A 14,901-nucleotide genomic window follows, 5' to 3' on the forward strand; every position below is an offset into this window, starting at 1 on the left:
CTGTTTACAAGAAACAGCTGCTGTTCCCAGCAAATTCCAAAATTTTTGGACAGTTTGTCCTGCTATATTCCTTTAATGCTCAGATATATTGGCAAATTTACCCATTTAAACCAAGTCCCAGGCACTGGATAATTCTGCTATTGGAAACCTTGTCTATCTGACTTGGTAGTGTCTGTACAAAGCTGCTGCCATGACAGCATTGCATTCTCTCTCTTTTTTTTTTTTTATTTTTAAATCAATAACTGTGAATCTTCAACAAGTTTATTTCCACTGCTTCCCGATTTTGGAAGATACGTGTAATCCTTGCTCTATAAGCTACTACTATCTTTTTCTTACATGTCCACAATTCCTAATAAGCCACATTCTTCAGCGCTAATATTCCAATCGTGTTATTTTGCCATAAATTAGGGCATACCTCTGAGTAAATGTGTGTTCATTCCTCTTCTCCCCAACCTCCATTTTTTGCCTCCTTCTATCATCTAGAGATAATCTGTCAATGATCTTATACAGACAATTTATGCGTTGAGCAACTTTTCTCATTATTTTTCCTCTGAAATTACAAATCCTCTTCTCGGTTACAGACCCCAGTCCAAATCATTGACGTTTTTATTAACTATAAGCTCTTGCAATCTCAGGTCAAAGCCCCAGGTACTCAAACTATGTGTGTCAGAGGGGAAAAGAGGGAACACTAGTATGCTATTTAGTCAGATCACATCTCTATCAATTAAACTTTTCAGCTGTAGGAACATTACTATTCCAGAATTATTTAATGATCTGATTAACAGTTTGCACTATATAGAAAGTCTTGCCCAAGGATTTCAAAGGCATATGCAGCATTAGTCAAGCTTCTCAAAGATATATTACTTGATGGACGAATTGTGCCACGCAGATACTGAATGACACCCTGGAATCACATCAGCCACCTGTTACAGCCAAGCATATAATTGAGAAAAATCCTACGGCTGGAAATCTACTTTCTTTGAATAACCTACTGTGCACAACCTAGGAGAAAATCTTGAAAATGCCAAATGACAATTTGAACTGTAATCCACTATTACGCTTTCTAGTTTATTGCTTATCAGATCTAAGATGAAATTAATCACATCCATGTTTACTTGTATCAGCAATACGTGACCTCAGAATGTCTTACAGGAATCACAGCCTATAGCCTTGCAGAAGAGAAATAAAGTGAAATAAAATTGGGAACAAAGATGATACACCAGACTGAAGAAAAGAAGAAAACTGAAAGGTATTTATTCTTCTCAGACAGAATAGTCTACTTTTGCCTAGTGATTATAATTTAAAAAGGGAGAAGTATTGTATGACAGAAGATCCCACTAACAGTCAGAGATACTGCTTCTCAGGTATTTCTGAGAACTCAGAAACCCTTACATACTTTCCATTACCAAAATGAGCTGAGGAAAATGCAATCTTACAGCCTTTGCAGGAACACAATTTTTGTTACAACACAAATCGAACAGCTAGATTCTGGAACCTTACACTTATGAAATAGTACTTTACGCTCACACAGCGTGCTGACTGTATGTTCCCACCTGCAAAAGCAGGGCTTCGATTACAGAGGGCAGACTGAGCCCTCAAGAAAAAAAAAACAAAAAAAACCCAATAATAATAAACTCAAGACCTACTTAAGAAAGAAAAATTCTTCTTTGATTCCACAGCACTGCAGGTGATATCTTCACAGAATGACAGAATGGTTGAGGTTGGAAGGGACCTCTGGAGATCATCTAGTCCAACCCCCCGCTCAAGCAACATCACCAAGGGGAGGTTGCTCAGGACCTTGTGCAGACGGCTTTGGAATATCTCTAAGGATGGCGACTCCACAAGCTCTCTGGACAACCTGTTCCAGTGCTCAGTCACCCTCTCAATAAAGAAGTTTCTCCTCATGTTCAGACAGAGCTTCCTGTGTTTCAGTTTGTGCCCATTGCCTCACATCCTGTCGCTGGGCACCACTGAAAAGAGTCTGGCTCCATCCTCTTGACACCCTCCCTTCAGATACTTGTACACGTTGATAAAATCTCCTCTCAGCCTTCTCTTCTCCAGGCTAAACAGGCCCAGCTCTCTCAGTCTTTCCTCATAAGAGCGATGCTCCAGTCCCCTAATCATCTTTGTAGCCCTTCGCTGGACTCGCTCCAGTAGTGCCACATCCCTCTTGCACTGGGGAGCCCAGAACTGGACGCAGTACTCCAGATGTGGCCTCAGCAGGGCTGAGGAGAGGGGGAGAATCACCTCCCTCGACCTGCTGGCAACACTCTTCCTGATGCACCCCAGGATACCATTGGCCTTCTTGGCCACAAGGGCACATTGCTGCCTCATGCTTAACTTGTTGTCCACCAGCACTCCCAGGTCCTTCTCAGTAGAGCCGCTTTCCAGCAGGTCAACCCCCAACCTGTACTGGTGCATGGGGTTATTCCTCCCTAGGTGCAGGACCCTGCACTTGCCTTTGTTGAACTTCAGGAGGTTCCTCTCTGCCCACCTCTCCAGCCTGTCCAGGTCTCTCTGAATGGCAGCACAGCCCTCTGGTGTATCAGCCACTCCTCCCAGTTTTGTATCATCAGCAAACTTGCTGAGGGTGCACTCTGTGCCTTCATCCAGGTCATTGATGAAGAAGTTGAACAAGACTGGACCCAGTACTGACCCCTGGGGGACACCGCTAGCTACAGGCTGCCAACTAGACTCTGCGCCGCTGATCACAACCCTCTGAGCTCTGCCATTCAGCCAGTTCTCAATCCACCTCCCTGTCCACTCATCCAGCCCACACTTCCTGAGCTTGTCTATGAGGACGTTATGGGAGACAGTGTCGAAAGCCTTGCTGAAGTCAAGGGAGACAACATCCACTGCTCTCCCCTCATCTACCCAGCCAGTCATCCCATCAGAGAAGGCTATCAGATTAGTTAAGCATGATTTCCCCTTGGTGAAGCCATGCTGACTACTCCTGAGCACTTTCTTGTCCTCCACATGCTTGGAGATGGCCTCCAGCATGAGCCGCTCCATCACCTTTCCAGGGATGGAGGTGAGGCTGACTGGCCTGTAGTTCCCTGGGTCCTCCTTCTTGCCCTTTTTGAAGACTGGGGTGACATTGGCTTTCTTCCAGTCTTCAGGCACCTCTCCTCTTCTCCATGACCTTTCAAAGATGGTGAAGAGTGGCTTAGCAATAACATCCGCCAGCTCCCTCAGCACTCGTGGGCGCATCCCATTGGGGCCCATGAATTTGTGGGTGTCAAGTTTTCTTAAATGAGCTCTAACCCGATCCTCCTCCACCAAGGGAAAGTCTTCCTTTCTCCAGATTTTCTCTCTTGCCTCCAGGGTCTGAGGTTCCTGAGGGCTGGCCTGAGCAGTAAAGACTGAAGCAAAGGTGGCATTCAGTAACTCCGCCTTCTCTGTATCCTTCGTCACCAGGGCACCCACCCCATTCAGCAAAGGGCCCACATTTTCCCTAGTCTTCCTCTTGCTACTGATGTATTTGAAGAAGCCCTTCTTGTTGTCCTTGACATCTCTCTCCAGATTTAATCCCAAACAGGCCTTAGCCTTCCTTGCCGCATCCCTGCATACTCTGACAGTGTTCCTATATTCCTCCCAAGTGGCCTGTCCCCCTTTCCACTTTCTGTATACTTCCTTCTTCTGGTTGACTTTGCCAGGAGCAACTTGCTCATCCATGCAGGTCTCCTACCTCCTTTGCTTGACTTCTTACTCATAGGAATGCACTGCTCTTGAGCCTGGAGGAAGTGATGTTTGAATATTAACTAGCTCTCTTGAACGCCCCTTCCTTCTAGGGCCCTCACCCATGGGATTCCTCCAAGTAGGTCCCTGAAGAGGCCAAAGTTTGCTCTCCTGAAGTCCAGGGTTGCGATCCTACTTGGTGCCCTGCTGCCTCCTCGCAGGATCCTCAACTCCACCATCTCATGGTCACTGCAGCCAAGGCTGCCCCCGACCTTCACATCTTCCACCAGTCCTTCTTTGTTTGTTAGTACGAGGTCCAGCAGCACACCTCTCCTTGTTGGCTCCTCCACCACCTGTGTCAAGAAGTTGTCACCAATGCTCTGCAGGAACCTCAAGGACTGTTTGTGCCTAGCTGTGTTGTCTTTCCAGCAGATATCAGGGTGGTTGAAGTCCCCCATGAGAACCAGGGCCTGGGATCGGGAGGCTACTTCCAGCTGTCTGTAGAAGGCCTCATTGACTTCCTCTTCCTGATCAGGTGGCCTGTAGTAAACACCCACAACAGTGTCACCCATGCTAGCCTGCCCTTTGATCCTTACCCATAAGCTCTCGACTCGCTCTTCATCCACCCCTAGGCACAGCTCCATACATTCCAGTTGCTCTCTCACATAAAGAGCAACTCCACCACCTCGCTTGCCTGGCCTGTCTTTCCTAAAAAGCACATAGCCATCCATGACGGCACTCCAGTCATGCGAGCTATCCCACCATGTCTCTGTAATGGCAATGAGATCATGGCCCTGCGACCGCACACAGATCTCTGGTTCTTCCTGTTTGTTCCCCATGCTGCGTGCATTGGTGTACAGGCATTTCAGAGAGGTGATCGAGCATGCAGGTTTCCCAGGAGGGGTACAAGAGGATCCTCCATAGCCACATCCCATGCGTGCTTCCCCGGCTGCATTCACCTGCTGGAGGTGTCCCAACTTGAGCAGTCTTTTGCCAACTACCCTGGCACTATAACTCTCCCCTTCCCCCATCTTTCCTAGTTTAAAGCCCTCCTTACCAGGTTGGCCAACCTGTTGGCAAAGACCCATGTGCCCCGCCTTGTGAGGTGGATCCCATCTCTTGCCATCAGTTGTCGATCTTCAGACAGGGTCCCATGGTCGTAGAAACCAAAACCCTGTTGCCAACACCAGCAGCACAGCCAGTTGTTAACTTGGAAAGTCCATCTCCTCCTCCTCTCATCCATCCCCCTCACTGGCAGGATTGAGGAGAAGATGACCTGGGCTCCCAGACCCTTGACCACCATCCCCAGAGCTCTGAAATCCTGCTTGATGGTCTCCAGTTTGCCCTTGGTGTCATTGGCGCCCACATGGAAGAGCAGCAGTGGGTAATAGTCCGAAGCATGGACAAGCCTTGGCAGTCTTTCCATGACATCTCTCACACGAGCCCCTGGCAGGCCACAAACCTCTCTAGACATGAGGTCAGGTCAGCAGATAGATGCCTCCGTCCCCTGCAGCAGGGAGTCCCCCACAACAATCACCCGCTGCTTCTTCCGGGTGTTCTGGCAAGGCACAGGGTCTGTTGTCCCAGTTACTCCCCTTGCAGCCATGCCCATCTCCTCCTCATCCTGGAGGGCACTAAACCTGTTCTTCAGCTGCAAGTCTTTGGGAGGAGTAGGAGCCTTTCTCCTCCCACGAGCAGTGACCAGTCTCCAGCTGCCTTCTACGGTGTTATGATGTACCGTTTCACACGGCACAGAGCCCTCCGGCAACTCCACTGCTGTGGGGGGTTGGGACTCCCGAAGCTGCACAGTCTCCGAGAATACCCTGTCTATCTCTTGCTCAGCTTCTCAGATGCTGCACAGCCTACTGACCTCCTCCCGTAACTCCCTTACCTGATGACAACTCATCAACAGCAGCACACCTCCTGCAGGAGAGCTGACTGCCAGCCCAGGCCTCCCGGAGAGGCCCCAAGCACTTCCTGCAGCCTGAGACCTGGAGAGCTGCATCTGCTGTCAGAGGGTCTGTCTGAGTCCCAGCCTCTGACACAGCAACTCCAACAGCCACTGGGGAATGTGCTCTGCAGCGTGTCATGACCATACTTGAGGAAGCATACACCACAGGGATCAGAAACGAAGGTACCTTCGTGCGCCCTTCTGCGCAAACTGCTGCGCAAACTGCTGCGTCTGTTCGCTGCCTCTGTTAGCTGCGCTTGTGTGTTGAATGGATCCTTATTATAGGCAGGCACCAAATCGGGTACCCTGGCATAAAAAGGGTAGAGTATATTTCTTTGTTGATGCCAGTGCATACAAAGCAATGGGGTTTTGTGGATTTGCCTGACTTGGAGGTGTTTGGCGGAAGATGGTGCGTTTCTTCTGGAGGTCTCTGATTCCTGTCGAGGCCAGGAAGTTGTTGATGGTGTGTGCAGAAGAGTCTCAGTGTGCGGAGGGATGCTGTGTAGGAACCTAGAGAAGTAGGCAAAAGACGCTCATGGCCAAAACCAAACATCCCCGAAGCTTCTTGCTTGGGGGACAGCAGATGTGTGGGTGAGTTTGCCACCAGCATTGTGGTGGGGAACCTCTCCAGCCCCTGCACACTGGGCTGGGCCAGGCCGCTCTTGGCAGCATTGTGTCCTGGGGAGTGTAACAGGGCAGTGGCTGCAGGGCTGTTGCCAGTGGTCTGCCTGCTCTGTCTGTCGTCTTCAAGCAAGCAGGAGAAGGAAGAGGAAAGCTGGAGGATGTCAATAAATTAGGAGCCTGCCTTACCACTTAGCTAACAATAGGTCCTCTTCAGTGTTTGTATCTCTGTTTTTCTTTTTTGGTCCCCCGAATGCATGCCAAGGCCCCTGTCCTTGCTGGGAAGGGTGAGTGCCCCAAGTGTGCAAGACTCTCAGCGCTGTGTGCGAAGAAGGCCTGAGCTTTGCTGGAAGCATATTGGGCTGCCCCTACTGTTATGTGCTCTCCTGTAAGGCAGCAGTTCCCTGGTGAGCCAGCTGGTGCTATTCGCTTCTAATGCATTTTCTGTTTTGTCTCGCAAGCCTGGTTATTTGAGGTAAGTCAGCTTGAACGTGTTGTGCTGGGGCAAGTGCTTGCTTGAGAAGGGGCTGCTGAGCTTTCAAGCTTGAACTGGAGAGTCGGGCTCCTGGTTTTGTCACCTTTGTGAGCGGGGTGGCTGAACTTGGAGCAAGTGAGGGTGCTGCGAGCCTTCAGGGAAACAACAGCAAACTACTTAGGGCCTTCAGGGAGGCCTGAAATTCTCTCTGGGCCTTTGCTGCCCCGACCGTAGTCCTTTTGAGTAGAGCTCTGTGCCTGCTTCTAGCTGGGTCTTCTTCCTTGTCCAGTGTGTGAAAAGGCACGTGAGGTTTGAAGGTTCGTGCAAGTGATGTGAATCATGAGCCCACAGGCCTCGGCAGGGTAGGTCATGTTTTGTAAAATACCTCAGTAATCCTGGGGTCTGTCCTGCAGTTTTGCCCTGAATTAATAAGCTCTTAATGGCAAAATGGTTTAATATTTTTCTCTGCCCCGAGTATGATAAAAATGTCATGTGCCTTGACTCTCTCGTTTTTCAAACCCACGTGTTTTGCTGTGACACCTGCACTGTTTCCCCTCCAGTGCACAGAGCCCCTGAGTAACTTTCTTGGAATTGCAGAAAACCACTGCTTACCGCTGGCTAGGTGATGCTTGTGCAAACTGTATTTTGCTGTGTGATGCTCCTTGGCCTTGGTGAGGGATTCTGGGGAAAAAGGAAACGGCCAAGCAATTTGCTTTTTGGAAGCGCTTTTGCTGCTGCCTGCTGTCCCCAAGCAGGTTTTCTCAGGGACTTCTTGCTGCAGGCAGGAAAGCCGCCTGCAGTGCCTGTGGGGGCCCTGGGCCTGGGGGCTTCGTTCCCCTCGGCGCTCTGGAGCGATGTGCCCAGCTGTGGATAGGATGCATGTGAGCGCCGTGTGATGGGACGTGAGTGGCGGCAGGTCATTCCTGGGCTTTCCAGCCCCGCCGCGGGTCGTGGGAGCTTTTCTGGGCCGAGGGGAAGCCGGGGGGAATAGCTGGAGGTGAGAGTCCTTGGTAGGTGGTTTGGGAGAAGCTGGGGCAGGCTGAGTGCACTTGTTTCCATTTGTGGTGTGTGCTGGAGCCTCCCAGTGCTGCAGAGGGGCTGGGAAAGTCTGCCTGCGTGCTGCTGGCACCAGTAAACTGTGCGGCAGGTCATTCTCCCTTGCGCCCCGCAGGCCTGCCAGGGCAGTAACGTAACAGAACGGGGATGTGGGGCAGGAGATCTGCTCATCTGTTGCCCCGTGCTGCTGACGTGGGTTGTAGTTGGGTTTGGTTTGGGATCCTTCACTAGTGGTACTGGTACGTGCCCGGAGGAGAGTGTGGATGCAGAAGGTGGGGATAATTTTGCAGGGCTAGTGTTTTGATGTGCTGTTTTGAAGTTGCACATAAAAGATCATGTTCAGTGAGGAAGTGCTGGTGGGCCATGCTTTCTGACTGTGTTTGCCTACAAACCATGTACTCCTTTTCTAGCGTAGCTGGAGCAGCCATTTCCCAAACAGTTGCTGTTGGATCAGCCAGGGCCCAGCTGCTTGTGGAAGGCAGCAGAACTGCTGCCATGGGTTTGAAGGGGGCCAGAGCAGGCTTGCGGTCAGAGTGCCGGGCCAGGCTTTTGGCTGGAGAAAAGCGGTGTTACAAACTGCTCTCCACGGGACCGTTGTGGTTTATGCTGGTGGGGCTGAGGCATCCCGCTGTAGCTTGTTGATGTAGCAGCTTGCTGTTGCAGAGAGGGGTAGCTCGCCTGCTGCTTGGTGATGCTGTCTCCCCTCTCTGTCCTCCTGCTTCCCTCGAGTGTGCTCCAGTGCACGTGTGACCCAGGGGTGCAGCAGCTCAGCTCACAGAACTGGTTGAAAGCTGTGTTTTGTGGGCTGAAATGGTGCACGGAGGACTGGGCTGCTGTGCAGAGCTGGTGGGTGTGGGAGAGGGGAAGGGGGCCCCCGACGGCCCCTCTGAAGGTCAGTGAGGCCCCTGGCCAACCCTTGCAACCTTGCCTGGCAGCTCTCGCCTGGAGTGGCAGCAGTAGAGCGCATCTGCGTCGCTACAAGTGCTGCTTACATCCCCCCCAGGACACCCATCGAAACTTTCTGGTGTACGAAATCACCGTTTGGGGGAACTTGTTTGCCTTGGTGTTGTGTGCTGTTGAGGGTGTTTCCCGGTGTTTGTGTGCAAGGCGTTGTAGGGAAGTGTTCCTGGGGTTGAAGCAGCTGGTGAGATGAGGTGGGGGGAGTTGGCTTACGTGGAAGGGGCGGTTTGAAAGAAGACCCTTCTGGTCTGAGAGGCCTTCCAGTAAGGAAGGCCAAGTCCAGCCAAGCAATCTCCAGGCCAGTCTGCTTTTGGTGCTGCGATAAAAGCCTGGTCTAGTCTGCTGGAGCAGCTTCTGATAAGGCGTGTGAGGATGAATTTCTGGACTGACAGACTCCTCAGGCAATTTCACAAGACAAACGTGGGACTTCTGTAGCAAAAGCAAAACCATCAGCTCCAAAGAAACTGAGCCTCTTTTCTGGAAAGGAAATTTTGTTTTCAGTTGTGAAGTTTGAATGCAACTAATGCCCCAAGAAAGGAAGAGGCCCACTCCGATGGGTATTCAAAGGTGCAATAGTTATCCCCTTTCCTTAAATGTTCCTATTCCTTGCTCCCCTTGGGGCTTTGCCCAGAATGATTTAAAATGGTGGAAGGGTTTAATGGCCCTGAACATTTTGAAAGCAGAGGCTAAGATTTAGGAATCGGCTAAAGAAGCAACAGGTCTCTTTCAGAAAAGGAAAAAGAAATTGTCAGTGTAGTAGCTCTTGAGCCAATTCTATTTTTCATCTTTCTAATGCTGCTCTGCAGTCACACACGTTAGAGGTCACAGAAACAAGACCCCCATCAGAGAGAGACAGATAGGACATGCTGTCTGAACATGACTTTCACCTGCTGTATTTAAATGAGACTCTCAGATTAAGGTGTGCATGAATCATGCAATGTGATTAGCTTTCTGTAGAGTCCTTTCTCAAGGAGTTGGGCTTGTAGCAGAGGGAGGATGCCAGCAAAAGAGGAGGGAGGAAGCAAACCCGTGGAAGCGAGGATGCCTGTTGTGCCAGAAGTGGCCTCTTGCTCAGCTCCAGAGACTCTCGCTTGCCTCTTGAAACGTGGCCGGAGGGCCTTGGTCGACAGTGATGGGAGGCTGATGCTGGACGACTCCTCGGCCTATGACAATGAAGGCGACCAGCTCGCGAGTGGCACCAACATGAGGTTGCTGCTCTTGGAGATGGGGGAGCCTCCTTATCACAGACAGGCACTTCCCTCAGGAGTGCGTTTGCTGCCATCATGCTGCTGCTGGTGCTTTTGGGAGTTTGCTTCATCCCCAGGAAGTGTTGAAAGCTGCAGGGGAAGCAAGAGGCTGCCAGAGCCATGGCGGAGGAGCATCCCCTGACCACCAAGGTGGAGCTGCCCAAGGGAGTGGAGAAGGCTGTGAACAGCCAATCCTGCCCTGTGAGGAATATTAATATCCTGAGGGAAGCTGGGGGTGCCTCCAAGGTGAAAGGTGGGAGGGTGAAGCAGGTGAACTTAGAAGTCAAAGTCCACAGCAATGTGCTTGATGGAGCAGAAGTTGAATGAGGTGCACGCTTTTGTTTTGTAAAAGCTTTTTAGAAATTGCGGGGGCGGGGGGAGGAGGAGGGGGAAGAGAAAAGACAATAAAATTCTGCTGGCCTTTTTGTAGCCTTCTGCAAAGGGGGGGAGTGGCTCTCGCTTTGAGTGATGAGCTGCAGTGCAGGATCTCAACCCTCTGCTCAGGACTGAGCTCCCTCATTGCCCACAACTGTTGGAGCCAGGCAGGGCAGACAATGCTGAATTCTCCATGTGCATCTCTACCATGCTCCTTTCCTTCCTGCTTTGCCACTTCCATAACTATGTCCCCGGGAGCCAAACACCTCCCTCGGGAGCAGGGCAGCTTGGGCAGAGCAGGTTTGGGCTGCTCACTGCATTTGCGCCAGGGGAGTGATGCTGCAGCCTTGTGTCAGGCTCGGTGCTGCTGCTCGGGGCTCAAGGCAGGAGCTCGACCTGCTGTTTCCCGGGCTGAGCCATTTCCCTGGTTTTGCCGCTCCCTTCCCTGCCTTGGGAGAGAGGTTGTATGGAGCCGGTCTGGGCATTAGTGCTGGCGCCTGAGCAGGGCGAAATGCTGCAGAGAAAGAAATCCCCTGTGCAAGGGAGGACAAAGGCTCTGGCGTGGCCTCATTTAGCGCTGCCGCGAGGAGACTTCAGTGCCCTGCAGGACTTGGGGCGCTTTCTGCAGCGGCTGAGCACTGCTCCTGCTGGACTCAGCCTCAGGGCTCCAGAGGACCGGCCTGCCTTGGCCATTGCTAGGAAACTTGCCCCCCATGGAGGGCTGTGATGTCTCCCTGGCTCATTGGCCCCCACTGCAGAGCTTTGCCTGCTCCTGGGCGGAATAGGGAACTCTGCTGGCTCATGGGTCTGTGGGCACCAGCACCTGCACCCTCTGCCTGTGGCTGGTGCCCTGCAGTGGGAAGGGACTTGGCACAGGACCTGCTGAGCGCCGTGCTTCAGGCAGGCAGCTCCTGAAGCGTTTCAGTGTGGGACTCGGTGGCAGCTCAACGGGGGCTGTGTGCTGGTGATGAAACTGAGGTGCCGGCCCTTTTCTCCCCTCGCGCTGCACCTCAGCCCGGAGAGAGGGGAGCTGCTGCTCTGTCAAAGGAGGCCCTGGAAAGAGCCCAGCTCTGCCCCGTCTGTCATGCAGCTGGGGTGCTGCAGCTCCCCCAGCTCCGAGCACAGCAGCGTCCCCGGGCTCCCGGACGCATCCGGCGGCTGGAGTGTGCTGGTCTGCACCATCTCCGTGGCGTGGAAGGGTGGCTCTGTGCCAGCCGGGGAGAGCGGCCAGGACTTGTTGCCCCTGCACGCAGTTGGAGGGCTTGAGTTTCCCACCTCACTGGCAAGTAAAGAAAGAAAGAAAACCAGCGTGTCTTTGCTTAATATCGCAGGTGAGTTTGGTTGCTTTGGTGCCCTAAGAGGAGGAGGTCAAACCATGCAGGTCTGCAGCTGCAGCCGCAGCCCTGGTACTTGGTTGTGCTTTATTAAGGTCCCCTGCCCCGAGGTGGTCTGGATGTTCATTTTGCCTGGACTTCTGGGCCCGGGGTCCCAGGGTTGGCAGCTGGGCCAGGAGATCTGCAGGAGGAAAATGCCTTTCTGCTGCTGGGGGAGGCAGAAGCAGGTGATGCACCTTTCTGCTCTGTGGCTGCAAGACTGGTCTTGGAGGACAGGAGTTATCCCGTCTCGCCACACCACAGACTGTCAAGGGACTGTTGATCTAAAGTGTGACCAAGGCGTCCTTTCTCCACTGACTCGCTAGTACCTGGCTGCGACAGGTAGCTGGAGGCTCTATCTCGTCTATGGCAGGCAGTCCCCGGGGGAGAGCTGATGGGTTCATTCAGCAGACATCTTCAGCGGGGGCCGTGTTTCCCTGCGCTCCAGGCGGCAGCTCTCGTTGCTGAGCCTTTGGGGCCGCCAGCTCTGCCAGGCAGGGAAGAGGCGAAGGCTGAGCGCGGCCAGCCCTGAGCGTGTCGGCACCTGACAATACTCGGGGTGTAGGAGAGGCTTAAATGGGAGCTGGGCGCGTCGTTGCTACCCCCAGGCAGCGGAGGATGGAGCTGCTGCCGCGTGCTGCCGAAGCCCTAAGCGAGGAGTGTCCGAGCTCCCTGAAACGTGGAGCCCGCAAGCGAATTGCAGGAGCCGCTCGCTGCCCGTTGGTTCTGTCGGTTGCCGAGCCGCGACTTGCTGCCGAGCTTGCAGTGCTCCTTCCACGCCCTCTGCCGCTGTTTGCTTTTAGCGACGGCCATTTCTGCTGTGTGTGAAGGGGTTGTTATGGCTTCTGCTAATTAACCCCCCAGGGCTGTTTCCTTGCAGACAAATGCGTGGCATTTCTTGGGATTTGCTTGTTGCTGGTGCGTCGTTTCCCCTTTTGTAGACTGTTCAGTGCAGTACAAATTCAAGCCTGGCAGCAGGCTTCCTGTTGTGCCGCTGCTGCCCTGGGAGTCAAAGGAGCAAGGCTGCAGCTCGCTGCACTTTGCCAGGTGCTTTAAGGAAATGGTGCTGGGGAGTGACATTGGCCCAGGAGATCTCTGGCTGCCTGAACGTAACTGTGCGTGTGCATGTGTGGTGATGGGCTTTGCTTAACTGAGTTTGCATTTCTCCCCTGTGACAGCGCTCTGGTTTGATCTGAGCTACCCGCTCCTGGTGCTGCCTGGCTGTCACCTGGAGCCTTTTCTGATTCCCGTAGGTTGAATGTGGGGTTACTGTTGCACAGGTAGCGATCTGCTTCCCTTCAATATAATGGGCAATTCCACATGTGTTTACTAATAAAAAAGACACTGGATGCATTCTTATGCAGTTTTTGTTTATCTTGAGGTTCTCACAAAGCCCCCTGTATATGCAGGCTTATTTGAAGCATGACTTGTGAGCCCTCTGTTGTCCGTGTGCCTAATGCTGCAGCTAATTAAAAGCAGTCATACTAACTTGTTATGTTGTCGGCGATCCCATGCCACCCGGTCTTCCCTTGCTGCCACAGCAGCAGCTGGAGTTTCTGTGGGGTGAGGAGTTGGCAGCACTTTCCTCCTCTGCTGGTTGCGTGACTGTGGGACACAGTGTGTGCAGGCAAGGGGACGGGAAGGTGCTTTGGGAGCTGTTCTCGGTGACCCCAGAGGCTGGTCCTATCCTTGCCTACCTTCGCCCCATTTTTCTTCTTGTTTCCTCTTTCCTCAGCTTTGCAGTGGAGCCTCTGCAGGGTGACTTGAATCCCTTGAAGGGTTTTTTTAAGGGGCGGTTTGGGTTTAAAGTGCCACGGTTGCTGTTCATTTGCAGCTGTGGATTAAGCAGGGTGGCAGTGCTTCCTGAAGTGCTCCGTGGTCTTCATCTGCTTGGGGGTGGTGAGAAATCAGCAGTGTCCAGCTGCTGCCCGCAGGGCTCGATCCATCCCACTCTGGGCAGCGCCGGAGAGACAGAGTGTGTCGTCTGGGGGCAGCTGATGCGGGAGCTGTTCCTGATCCGCGCAGAGCTGGCACCTGGCTTTTTACCAGCAGCGTTGCCCTCATCAGCCAGCATCTCTCTAGAGTGCCAGGACGGCTGCTTCTCTGGAGGGATGTGTTACAGAGAAGTGCACGGGAAGCCCTGGGTACGGGAAGGCTGACTGCAGGTGTGCGGAGCAGTGCTGAACTGGGGGCCCTGAAGGTCGTCTCATCCGCTCCAGGTTTGGGATCGTCGGTGTTTGTGCCTCAGTGGCAGTTTAACTCCGCACCGCCTTAGTGGAAACCGTTGATGGGTTCCTTGCTGTTGTGTGGTTCCACGGTGCGTCTTTACCTCGGGGAGTTTGGTAGCGATGCGAGGCGTGCGCCAAGCCAACCTTGGCTGGGAGCCAGGGAGATGCTCTGTTCCTGCTCCTGTTACGTGCGGGGTAACTGTTTTCACTTGTTTGGCTGGTTGATGTTTTGTGTGATTGTATTTGCATTGCGGCAGGCATGTCACTATATCAAAGCTTTTCAACCTGTGAAGATTTCCCAAATAGAGTCATTGCAGCCTTTGGGGTTCGGCTGCCTCTTCCCATGCCCTTTGTGCCCCGTCTCGGTGTGCTCAAGGGAGGTCTTTTCCTCCAGAGTTGATGAGTGCAGGCTTGTGGCTGACAGCATTTGCTGTCTTTGCAAGTAGCATTGCAATCGCAAAAAGGTCCCCTTTCTCCTGCGTGAGAGCTCTGGAAGAGCAAGGAGCCAGCATTGCTCTTCCTGACTTGTTCTCCAAGCTCCAGGCTGGGGTGTGTGGGTCCATCGCTCCTGGGTCCGCGAGTCTTTGCTGGCCGCCTTCTGTGGCTGCCAGTGCGCTTCGGGCGCTTTCCGGAAAACGCAGGTTGCAGTTAGCTGTGTGTTGGCCTGTGTCTGGCAGCTCTTACCAGGCCTGTGGGCTCCCGGTGCTTCTGACGGGAGCCCTTCTTGGTGGAGCCCCAGGTTGCGGAGGGATTTACCTCCTGCAGCAGCAGCAGAGAGCACCGAGGCCCTGGTGAAAACGGAGGTGCTGATCATGCGCCAGCTCGTGAGAATCGCCGCTGTCGCTTGAGTAGAGAAAAGGTGCCTGTGGGGTAGATCAGCAGTTCGGTTCTTCGCCAGGCAAATGAGTCCAAGGTTCCTGTTTTTCTCGATTCGTCA

The sequence above is a fragment of the Apteryx mantelli genome, chromosome 12 (genome assembly GCF_036417845.1).
Source record: "Apteryx mantelli isolate bAptMan1 chromosome 12, bAptMan1.hap1, whole genome shotgun sequence".
Lineage (NCBI taxonomy): Eukaryota > Metazoa > Chordata > Aves > Apterygiformes > Apterygidae > Apteryx > Apteryx mantelli.